Here is an 11547-nt window from a genome sequence, read left to right as displayed (position 1 = left end):
CTTATTGTAAAAATTTCAAGCACCAAAGCTGTACTTTTTCTGTGCTACTTTCTTGCGTCGAAGAACTCATTATTATATATTAATAAGGCCAATTAACTGAAGCAGCACTGCGTGAACTTGGCTTTAAACGTGTGGAAACGGAGTGAGAACAGAGGAGAGGAGAGAGAAAGTGTGTCCAAGACGAGTGGAAGTTTTTTTGGAGACTTTGCATGAATCCAAATGTTCATAAATGTTGAAGCGATGCCTATGATAATTAAAAGAGCAGGACATCTTGTGCTGCTACCCACAGTTGAATCAGACATAAAGCTCACCAAGCATTTGATTTTTATTTATTTATTTTTTTAATTCACGTCAGCGTTTTTGTTTACTCTGACGCAATATGACGAACGGAGCCAGTCACTGCCTCCTGGGCCTATCCACAACTCCAGTTTTGCTGGGCGTGAATCCAGCTTGGAGCACAACTTAAAGCCCATATGTGCTGGAGAAGACTGCTAATGGTGCGACAAAGCAGGTAGACTGGGCAAGAGCGTTGAAGGATGAGCACACGGCGCCACCAAGAGGACAGCGGGCGGAACTGCAAGCGCACTGTCCAGTCAGAAAGCATGAGTCACACACGGCCTCCCTTTGGTCATTAGAGAGTCTGGAAATCTAATTACTCGAAAGCCATGCGATTATGGATAATGCCCCCAATCAAAATATAAAGGTTGAGATAACTTTGAAATCTGTACTTGGCCGTTTATGACTTTCAAAACTAATGAAATCACCGCAACAATTTGGCATTTCACATCCTGTCGCATCAGCATCTTGCACTATTTATAGCCCAGGCAAGAATATACCTCTGCCCTAGGTATTCAACTTCCTTAGGCAATAAAAACAGGACAGTTTAAGCATTTATGTCTTTCTGTGTCATTATTGTGTCTTTGCTGAATTTATGAATTGATGAAGTGTTTTGCCCAAGGACACCCCAACAGTACACTGCGGTTCACAGCTCAGATCCAAAGCCCTAGTGTATTATGAAAATGTGTTTCTTTATCACTGCCTGTAGTTTCTAAACAAGATCCAGCCACCGTTGACCATTAACCACGCACAACCTGGTGAGCTAAAGATGAATCATATTATAAGATTACATTGTTACGTACAGTAAAATATTATACAAATATAATTACAGCTGTATGACCAAACATTACAAAGACAAAAATGACTCAACACAGTGTCAGTTGGATATAGGCGTACTGAATGTAAATGATCTTTACTTCATAAAGATTCCGCAATACGTGTTTGCCTCTGTCGGATATAGCCTCAGCGAGGAGGAAAAAAAAATACATCAAAGATTTGTTTTTTATTTGAAACATATTGCACGGATCAAAAATACGGTGTTAAACCGTTAGAAATGAATTATTCAACCAACTTGCCTCTGGCCGCTGAATGAAAAAAACTGACTTTGGCTATGAACATCTCCCCAGTGAGAAAAGAACATGTATCTTGCACAACTTTACATCTAGGGGGCGCCAGAGGTCTACATAATTTAAGTCTTCAGCCCAAGGTCCAAATCAGTCCCTTCAGTTTGTGCTACAGCATGTAATGTATGTCCACTACAACATTTATGCACAAAGGCACAGTCCAAAAACATGTGCCCAAATAATGCGCACAAAAAAAGTATAATTCAATAAAGTTGATGACCACTGGTGCCAAATATTCTGATCAATCTGAGTGTCGGCCATATTGGGCTCTCGGGGAAACCGTTCAATAGAAGATGAAGGTGCTTTCAAAGCCCGTCGAAACAAGGAATTTAAAGACTATAAATTGATAAACAAATCTATAGTCCCTAACTATATTACTACTAAAAGTGGGAAACAGTGACATTTATAGATGTTTAATGTGAATGAAGTCTAAGTTGTAAATCATAATTAAATGTACAGTAAAATGTTGCCTTTTGAGCATTTACGCGTTAAACTATGTCTATGGTATTTATGAATTACTTTAGCACTGTCAAGAAAATAATATTTCATAGTAGTCATCATCCTTTTCAGCAATGTGTGTTGCATTTATGTTGCAAACATAAAATAAACGAGCCTAATCCCCGTCTTTGAACGCAGCTCGGCTCCTTCTTTGGCCTCGTCGGCTCCTCGCTCCTCGTCCCGCTATTGTTGTACCTCTTTTCAGGGCAGCCCTGACCTATCAGCGGACTGTGATTTGGGGATATTTTAATTGCTTTGCCTAGCCTTTACCCCGCCATATTAACAAGCCTTTGTCAGCTGGCGGAGCATTGTCTTCTAGGAGCTTTACTATTCGAGATTCCGTCGCAGGACTTACTTGGGGCTGTTGGAAGTAGTTTGTCGGTATGGGACAAACCGAGGAAGACTGAAGTTTTATTCGGTAAAGAGGAGATTGCTCGTAGCGGTTGATTCCCCGAAGTGAAATAACGTGGGAAGGGGCGCATAGGACGCATGTAGCCACAACACAATAGTGCAAAGGTCGCTTTTGAGGTAAGTCACGTTTGTCTTTGAAGTAAACGAAGAAGGCCTAGCGTGGTGCCACTCCAAGAAAGTTGTGCGTAAAAGTGCACGAGAGTTTCCCGGTTGCGCCTTTTAAAGTTAATGCTCGTGGTTTGCGACGTGTTCAAGGCTTATAATCGTTTGTATCTTTTCTTCCTCGTGCTTTTGTTTTACTTTTAAGTCTAACAGAAACCAGGTTTAAAAGTTCAAAGCTTGAATTGGGTCTGTTTTGTATCAGTTTGGGATGATCTTTCACTTAAACAACTGCTGACTTTCCGCTATCTTGTAACATTATTTGCCCAACTGTCCATTAGGTTGGAGCACTTCGCCTTTGCCTCACCCTGTCCCACTGTGAGCTCCACTCCAGTCAGCTGCTGCTCTAGGCCCCAGCTGTTAAAGCCTTTTATTGCTAGACACACAGTATACTATTACTGGCTTCCCAGAATGACCATATACTTTTGTAATTTAACCCTGAATATGTAATTCCCACGGATATTCCAATACCATGTTGTTATTTTGGTAGCCAACTTCAGTGATCTACAAAATGCACACACTTAGAATGCGTAAAATCTAGTTTATGGCTGGTAGTGGGAGTCGGTAGATCCACTGTACTCTGGAGCCTTGATAATCCCCGGTACTCCACGTTAATCCCGATGTTGGCTGAGCAGTCCCGTCTCGTTACGCATTCACAGCTGGAGAAAACGAGGGCAGTTGGCAGCGTGGAGAGGACCGCGAACAGGTGGCGTTGGCCTCACATCCTGGGTTAAATGAGAGGAGAAATCTTCACACGAGACTCCTGATGGATAGAGCTGCTTTGGTTCATTATTCTAATTAAGGATTAGAGTTGTAGACTAATGACATCTGCACAGACATGAGTGACTTAAATTGCATCATGAGATTTGGAGTCAGTTTGCTATCTGAGATCCAATGGTTACTTTGCAATAACTCCATACAATCTAGTGCTGTCAGCTTTTTAACATGGTGCGTGCATGGTGGTGGTGGAGTAGTTTGTGGTCTATTCTTACAGCTAGGAGGTTGTGGGTTTGGCTGCCATTACGTTGTGGCAAATTCAGGTTATGCTTTTTTTACTATTTAACATAAGTTGTCTGTGCAATCCCTCAGTCGTCCAGGTCTGATCCATGGCAAAAGACAAAGTTTAAACCTGTCAACTGGATAAATTGTTGTAGGAGTGAAGATGTTTCGCTGCTCATCCAAGCCACCTCTTCAGTTCTGGTCAGATTGCTGGTGGACGCTGCCTTATATCTATCCAAAGGGAGGAGCTAACTACACTGAAACTGTAAACAGCTATTGTCTCCAGTTTCAGGCTTTAATGATTTGTCCAGTTGACAGATTTAAACTTCATAAGCACCTATATAATATAATACCTACACAGTTCAGTGGTATATGGAGCGTGGAACTCTTTTGATATTGTCATGTCAAGAAGAAGAAGGGGGAAAAAATGGCAATGAGTAATTTCTCTTCAATCTGCTAGCAAAAGGTCAACCTAAAAGTAAAGTGCTTTTTATTTGAATGTTTATGTCACATTAACTTTATAACTTTATCATTCAGAAAGTTTGATTTCATAAAGCTAATTATATACTTGTGGAATGATCATTATTAGACAAACTGGGGTTACACTATTATTGTTATATTATTATGTATGATTATTATTATTCTATTTACTAGCTGGACCTATTCAGTGGCAAATCTTAGTGAGATAAAATCCATTCCTCCCAATTCTTCTACTTTCACTTGTGTCTTTAAGAAGTCAAGAGTTTGAAGAAGAGCTCTTTCTCTCTGGGTTGGAGATGGCTCTGTCTCTGTATGATCCCAGGCTTTGACAGGCTCCGCAGGTGGCCCCACTGACATGAATGGTGTCGGAAGAGGAAGTCCCCCTTTCCTCTCCCCTCTCGCCGCCTCTATGTGTGATTGGCAGAGATGGCAGACTGCCCTGAAGATAAGGCTGCGCAGGGCCTATGGGAGTGTGCCAGGGCAATTACTGAGTTACCGCTTCAGTAGAACGAGTTCACAGCCCCTGGTTTTCCTTGTGTCATAGTGACTGATGCAGGCGTTTTACTAAGCGTGGCTGTCAAGTTTGGAATTTGGCTATGAATTTGCGTCTGATTCTGTTTAGGTGATGCGTTTGCCTCCTGTTGCCAATAAGAACATAAAAAAAGTTTGTAACGTTTGCCAGCAGCTGTTTGCTTGGTCAGATTTCAGCTAAATAATTCTAAGTCATGTAAGGAAGCTAGCTGCTTGTTTGGTTTATTCCTGAATTTCACCTTTTCTTAAAATGGTTTGTCTCTATTAATACAAACTAGAACTTTTAACTTTGAAAACCTGTCTATTTTCAAGCCAAAACTGCATCTTTTCCAGTATAAAGATTAAGGCACTTTTTATCTCTACTAGTTTAAAAATGTCACTGTCAATGTCCAACTGGATTACAATTTCAGTTCTGCTATCTCTGCTAAAGTTGAAAGAAACAATTGCCAAATAAGTAAATTATGTAGTGCATGTTCAGGAATTCCCTAGACTTTTTGTTTTGTTTTGTATGAAGTAAGCAAATATCTTGATTGTACTCTATATCTCCAAAATATCAGTAACGTTCTTCTTTATTAAATATTGAGATCCTGTGTATGTCATAAAGTTTTTCCCAAGCAACTACAGAAGTTACGTAAGTAAGGAAGCTCAAAGGTCAGTAGAGCCTCTCCCAGAAAAGTGCCATTATAACTGATTTAGTGTGACGGAAGAAAACTGATAAGGTGAGGCATGTTCTTCATCACTGAATTTTATCCTATACAGTAGTGTTGTCAAGATACTAAAATTGCAAACTGGATTTCGATACTAATGAATAGACTCAATAATACAATGTCATTTTCAGCATTAAATCGTAGTACTCTTTTATATTCAAAAATTCAAATCAATTTTTTTTTTGTATCGTAACATCAGTTCAACAACCTTGTAATATTATTTTAGACTTTCTTTATTTTCTCTTTACAATCTTTCAGACCATTGCAACTTCAACCTCCAACTGTTCTGAAATTCCTCTCCTTGTGGGGCAGCATGCCTCAGTAGTTGAAGTTTTGATCGTGGATGGTGTGGATGCCGAGCACATGCCAACCATCCCTCCTGCAGTTTTCACTCTTTCATTGAAACCTGTGGGAGGCAACGGTAGCTACAGTTTGTCTCTTCTTAAAATTTGACACAATATCAGTGGTAGTCTGACACATAACCTCTCTCATGTTTTTTTGAACATGACATGTCTTTCAACGTATTTCCCTTTTGTTGTGTTCTCGATAGTGTGACTGGAATTTTATGATACGCATTATGCAGTACATGACTCACAGTGTTGCAATATTCTGTTATAGATCATTACTTTTAAGGAGTGTTTCTGCATTTAACCGCTACCTTCAAAAACGTAATATGAAATCCACTTATTTTAATTGTCAAAACAGTGATTAGGTCAAATGTGTGGCATGAACAACTTTTCTTTCTCTGAACAAGCAGAAAAATTGTAGAGCTGTCACAAAATCATTTTGTAAACTATACAAAAATACTCTTGCCGATATCAATGCTGTATCATTGAGTTTAGTATTACAATGGATATTTTGATATTTTAGCACAACCTACTCATATGAACATTGATATGCCATGATACGTTGCTGTCATTCTCTTCCCTTTTATATATTGTTACCGAGAAAACCAATACAAAATAACAATTTGCATGTCTTGTTACAGCTCAGTTTTTTAATTAAATAGAATATCATTCAAGTTTAAACTGTAGACCTCTTCATGCAAGTTTAGAAGACAGTCCAGCAACATACTACTGTTTAGTAATTTTTGGACTGAATTATACCCAAATAGCCTACTAATGCTACTTTTTTATCTATGGGTATCAGAAGGATTAAAAATTAGGACCATTACAATAACAATTAACAGTTTAAAACAAATAATTAATTTCAATGGGAAAAGTACTCAATGTTGCATATACATGGAAGCCGAATCCCATAGTTTGTAGAATCCACTTTAGGTCACAATGCCCTTTTAAATTCCTGTTTAACTGTTCCGTCCTTCACCAAGCATATTGTATTTGTTCCATTTGAATCTGTATTTTTATATTCTCTACTCCAAGGCTCTGCTTCCCTGGAGCTTTGAGACAAATCGTGTTATGGTTAGGTATTCATATGTAAATCGTAATACATTTTCCTATGAGATGCAGAGGTGTCCAGTGTTAACAATCCATTTAAAGTGCTGTTTGCTGGGTGGCACTGCCTGAGCTGTGTCGAGGCTTGCAGCGGTAACATCCCGTTTCTTTAGAGCCCCCAGCTAATCTCATTGTCAGTATAAGAGCCTCATTTAAGAGCCCATTGGAGAGAGGTACAATAATCTGCCTGTAATTTGATTTAAACCAAAGTCAAGGGGCTCATTAGTTATGGTGCATTATCAAGCACTATAGAACTCTAAAGGGGATTTCTCACTGACATTTAACTTGCCATTTATATGTATTTTTAAGTGGTTGCAAAAAAGACTATCAGAAAATGAGAATTTAAAGTTTAACTGTGCAGTTTTTCTACTCTAGGCCCTCGAGTGTTTCACGGTATATTGCTAATGTTTATCCATTCTTACTGTGAGTGCGGTCACCTCTCCTGGAACTTGGAGTCACCTGTCTGGCTCCATGGAGATGTGTATAATGCCATACTGTGGAACATTCTAGTCAAAGCAATATAATCTCCATGGAGACAGAAGCTGTAGAAAAGGCACATATAGTGGATCTACCTTTTATTGAAACTTAATTAATATAATCATTAGGCTATGTGTAATATTCTTAATAGTCAATAATCTTCAAAGTTATAATTTTTGTTATTATGAAAAAGCGATCCAGGACAGCAACGCATATGTAAGCCTATCATTTTCCACTTTTACTGTAATATTATGCTACTATGTCCACAGATTGCCCATAGCCCTGTGCTCGCATGGGTGACATGTAAAGCACTGAAAATTTCAAAGTAGCACAGTCATGTATAAAATGGGTTAACAGTTAAAAATGTTTGAGCTGCACAGTTAAAAAGTTTTCGACAACAAACTTTCTACATCCTGTGTGGTTGTTTTGGTTAGCAGCAGAACAGTTTGCCCCTCTTCCTCTCATTTGCATGTGTGCTGTTAGCATGTGTGTGAGTGGCTTTAGGTGCTGCTGAGATTGTGTGTTCTCAGGCTCTGTGGGGGGAGCTCTATGGGCTGCCTCTATTTTTTCCATAACAAAGGACAACTGGGGCTGACAAAAGGGCCAACCCAAGCCTTTCTCTGCAGATTCAGACAGACCCGAGGTGTTTGCTTCCCTGTTGTTACTGAAATGGACTCCATTAAAACACAAAACATGCCCCAAAATTCACTTGGATAAAGGCATCAATTTTGTACATCTAATTTAGTAGCAGGTAATATGCCAGTGTTTGGTAACGTTTATGTACCACACTATAACTACATGTTCATTGGCCTCAATAAAACATGGAAAAATCAAATTTAGACTTAGTAACTATAGAGCTGTATTAAACAGAAAATTGGTGAAATAGTCCTGTTGTGATTCACAAAACGGCTTGTTGTCAAATCATAAAGGTCCTGGTTAAGATGTTGCCACAGCCGAGCCCTAATTTAATTAAACTTATTCTAATTTGAGGACAAATATCATTGACTTGGGACTGTATAGTTTGTTTGTTTATTTTTTTCAAGTGAGCCAAATGCTCCAAGCAAGATCGGGGCATTTACACATTGATCGATTTTGGAAATGTTTTGTCAAAATTACAGCAAGGTACTATTGTCACAACTGATAATTCAGTCTCAAATCTCACAAATAAATAGTTTGACTTTTCTTTATTTTTACTACACTATATGCTATAAGGTAGCTCAGGGCATCAAAGCAGTTTATCATGGCTTTCCCTGCTCCACAGGCTGTGGACTCAAGCTCACAGGCTGTGCTGCTCATGGCCATTTTGGGAGTGTCATGAATCAAATGATGAATGTTTAAGAAAATAACTTCAGTGAAGCTTGAGCCACAAACTATAGTTATAGTTCGGAATAGATCACTAAAAATTAACCCCCAAACCTGTACCAGTAAATTATTTATAATTGTATATAATAATATGTTCAATAATAATTAAGTTCAGGGGTTAATGCTTTTGAATTCTCATATTAATCATCCTTTTAGAGTATACCATTTTTTGTCTATTCTCTAAATAGCACCAAATCCATTTTAAAGGTGCACAATGTAACTTTTCTGTTGAGGGGTCTACCATCTTTCAGCATATGAAATGTTCCATCCATCCAGAAAAGCAGGTGGCGAATCCTCCACCAAAAAATTACAAAGTCTACCTTTTAAAACTCCTTGATTTTTAACTCTAAAATAAAATGATTTGCCATCAGCTGGTTATTTTTTCAGCATCCTTCTGCTATTTTTCTGCCATTCGTGCCAATTTCAATACAACATTTGAGATGTCATAGACCAACATGTTGTTTTTTCTTTTGCAGCAGCTGTAGCATTAGCTGTATTGTCAGCTAAAGTGTTTTTAGCATTTGGAACCTTGGGTTGTTTGACTTGTGTGTCAGAGTGGGGTCAAAGGTCACAGGCATATTTGTGTTGACCTTTGCTTTGATGCTACATGGCACATTTTGTTGTGTAGCACAGGTGACTGTACAGATATTTATTATACAGACGCTGAATAGTAGGGCTGTGCAATTAATAAAATATATATATTTTTAAATGAAAAATGGATGGATAGATCAAATTGTAATGCTTCTTTCTTGATGGCTATGACATGCCCACATTTGCCACAAGTTACTTACCTCATATCCATAACCCCATATTAGCATCTTGTCACTTGACTGCACACTGTTAAGACATTATTCCTTGCTACTGCTTTTCAGTTTATAACGTGAGACTTCACTTGAACTTGTCGTGCTTGTACAATATGTACCTTAGCACCTGTGTGACTAAGGGTATAAAACATGCAAACTTTACATGCTTCACTGACACTTCATGTATTTTACGCTTCAAGTCTCCATTGAGATTCAAGACTTAGGACTGAATATGTCATGTTTTTATTTAGACTTGGACAGATTTATACGTAAGTTTTTACCATTTGTGGCAATTTAGCAGCATTGTTGAAAACAATGTAGTCACAAGTATTCTTTGCAAAACATTAGGAAAGGCGTCTTAAAGCCGCATCTCCCGCTTGTCTCAATGGAGACGTGTTCCACAGTGCGTCATACAAACTCGTCTATCTCCAAGCAGGTGACACTGCCAGGCCAAGTTACAGGTCAGGTCTGTGGAGAGGAGAAAAATAAATTTAATGTGAATAGATTTATTTCAATACTATAAGTACTGTACTATATAATAAGTCATATCTCTATAGAGATAAGCAGATGGCAGTCCTCCACTAGAAGAAATGTATAAAAAAAAAGTCCACATTAAAAAAAAAAATCTCTACCAATGCAACATAGAGCTAGAGCCTTGGCAGTGATGTGGTGCAGGGGTTAGGGTTATGGTTAGCTTTTACTTGTATTTGGGAGAGTGAATCAATTTTTTGTTTGTATCTCAAAATGATACTGGACAATCCTTGTTTGAAAGCACAATTTAAAAAACTAAAATGGATTAAAGTTTTTGAATCCAAACCTCAAATAATTTTTCCGATTGAATGCCTGGTTGAGAATCTCTTGCTGTCACTCATGACTCATCATTTCTCTCTGAACATCTGTTTTATTTGTCCCTCTTTTTTTCTTCTTTCTGTCCATCACTCACCCTCACTCAGCTCTTTTGCCCGGATACAGCTTTTTTTTTTCAGCTTTATTTATTCACCAAGTCAAATCAATGAGCTCTCCATCTCAAAGGCACAAATCCATACATTGATTGTTGCACCTCAGTAGCATTAGTTAGAGGCCACATTCAAGCCAAGGCCCTACAAACGTTACACAAGCAAAGTAGTGAGTTCATATCATACTTGGAGAGTGCTATATATTACTCAATTTGAACTTCATTGCTATTATAAATTACTGTTGTGTTACCAATTGCTATTCAAATTGCTAATCTTTGAGCTGACCAAATGCATGTGGACATACCGGTAATTTGTTCAAATGAAAAATGTTTCTTGACTTAAAAAATGGTAAATTATTTAAATCTGTGTAGGTTATGTCTGCACTAACTGAAGAGTGGACGTTTGATGGAAATGTACAACCAGTCTGCATGCAGCTGTCATGAAATCAATATAATGATTCTCTGCATAATAAGTATTTGGGGCACTGGGTCCTTGTCCACTGAACCAGAAGGCTCCATATACCATCCTACCCTTGTCTAATGAGGATGCAATGAAGGAATAATGGGTATGTATAATTGTCCATTCTAATTTTGGATGGTTAGCAAAAGATGAGAGATAGAGGATGCATTATTTAGCACGTAGTTTTCAACTTTCCAATCATTATGACGAAGACTAGATCTGGCACCAACCGCACTTGATAAAAAGCCCCTTCAAAGTTTAACTGCGCAAACTGCGTCTGTAAAACTGCTCTTAGTCAGTTTCTTTTGCACGCTGCCTGAATTTTATAAATCGAGCAGGCAACACCACCACAAGTTATCGTTCAGATCTGTGGAGAGGCGACCCAAGTTCCCTCACACTAAGAATGCATCTATGGTCATTAGAAGTGGCAACCCGAATGAAAAGCAGGTAGCAGACCCCAAATAGTAAATGGTCACATTTTTATATGGCGCTTTTTCAAATTCATAGCACTCAAAGCGCTTTATCCCATTCACCAGTGTACAGAGACACTGGGGGCAAGGTAAACTTTAAATATTCCATGATCCTTTTTGTTCAGTTAGACTACATTTCCCATATTGTGTTTTGCAGTTTCCTCTTCCTACAGTACTTGTTGCTGCCTTGTTGTCACCACACTTTGAATTACAACCCTTTTAGCTTAACTCATGTTGTTTCTTGTCCTGTCTTTTTGATTGACAGTAGCAGCACGCCTTTGTGAAACACTGCTGTGCGACCTGCTGATGACTGCATTTAAA

The 11547-nt window shown here is 38.5% G+C and overlaps 1 protein-coding gene across 1 annotated transcript in view; it reads left to right on the top strand.

The window, feature by feature from the left end:
* The first annotated feature begins 2104 nt into the window (after positions 1-2104).
* yes1 (YES proto-oncogene 1, Src family tyrosine kinase) overlaps positions 2105-11547 on the top strand; it is a 34356-nt gene continuing 24913 nt past the window's right edge. Inside the window, exon 1 of the mRNA XM_033982247.2 lies at positions 2105-2486. The gene's annotated coding sequence lies outside the window, so the exon portion shown is untranslated. The remainder of the gene's footprint in view (positions 2487-11547) is intronic.

This window comes from Periophthalmus magnuspinnatus, chromosome 17 (assembly GCF_009829125.3).
Source record: "Periophthalmus magnuspinnatus isolate fPerMag1 chromosome 17, fPerMag1.2.pri, whole genome shotgun sequence".
In the NCBI taxonomy this organism is placed as follows: Eukaryota; Metazoa; Chordata; class Actinopteri; order Gobiiformes; family Gobiidae; genus Periophthalmus; species Periophthalmus magnuspinnatus.
This window is presented reverse-complemented; position numbering and strand designations above follow the sequence as displayed.